The sequence below is a fragment of the Populus euphratica genome, unplaced genomic scaffold (assembly GCF_000495115.2).
Source record: "Populus euphratica unplaced genomic scaffold, PopEup_1.0 scaffold666.1, whole genome shotgun sequence".
Lineage (NCBI taxonomy): Eukaryota > Viridiplantae > Streptophyta > Magnoliopsida > Malpighiales > Salicaceae > Populus > Populus euphratica.
The window spans coordinates 209,765-210,962 of NW_011500286.1; positions in this window are offsets into that span (position 1 = coordinate 209,765).

A 1,198-nucleotide genomic window follows, 5' to 3' on the forward strand; every position below is an offset into this window, starting at 1 on the left:
TCCTTTCAATTTCAATTCTTAAATTCATCAATCACTCCTTTCATTTATGTGATAGGCCTGCATTAAAAATAGATATTTACCATAAATTATAGGTATCTTATATTATTAGATACATTATTATAAAACATATTTTAGTTAAGGAGTTATTGATATTTCAAGTGCAAAATGATGATATAAAACCATGATAAAAATGCACTTTTAAGTACTAATCAGCAACCCTCCACTGAGTTAACTACTATATCTTTTTCAAGGCCATTCACCCAGTGGGAAATGGACATACGAAGCCCTTTCTCAAAAGCCATCGGAAACAATTAGTTTATCTTGGTGGATGTTGACTACTTCACAAAATAGATAAAAAATAAAAGCCTTAGCAAGATATAACCTTCATCAAAATCATTTCCTTTGGGTGTATAAACATTATTTTCATATTTAGAATTAATCATTAATAATGAGACAGAGTTCAACAACCATAAAATAAAAAAGCAATATCAAAAACATCATATCAACCCTCGATTCTCCTTGATGCACTTTTAAGTACTAATCAACCCTCAATTCTCCTTAATATCTCACCCCTAAACAAATAACCAAGCCAACTCCTCAATGGACTCAAGAAGAAGATAGTACAGGCCAAGCTATAATAGATAGAGCTACTAATAAGATTTCATGGGTCTAAGGAACCATCTAGAAGAAATCTATAGGAAAAATCCTTTTCTTCTCACTTATGGAACTAAGGCTATAATCCTAGCTAAAATCAAATGCTCAAGTTATCGGGTAGCCCATTACACAACTGAAGGAAACCATGTAGGCTGAAAAAACAATTTATATCTCCTAAAAGAAACTCGTTTGACTGTAGCTATTAGGAATGAGGCTTACCAACATAGAACTGCCTGTTATCACAACACTAAGGTTTAGAAGAAAATCTTTAACCTTAGAGATTTAGTGTTAAGAAAGTTGGAAGTAACCAACAATACAAAAAATAGAGGTAAATTGGTCTTAAAATGAGATGGTCCATTCAAAATCCCAAGGATAGTAAAGGCTAACACTTATAACCTTTAGGATAGGAAGGGAAAACATCTTCCTATGCATGTAACTCATATCATTTGAAAGTATATTATAATCAATAATGTATAAATTATTCATTGATTCAAAATGATTTCTATCTCCCCTAGAGAATCCTTAGAAGCTAAACTGACTTAAA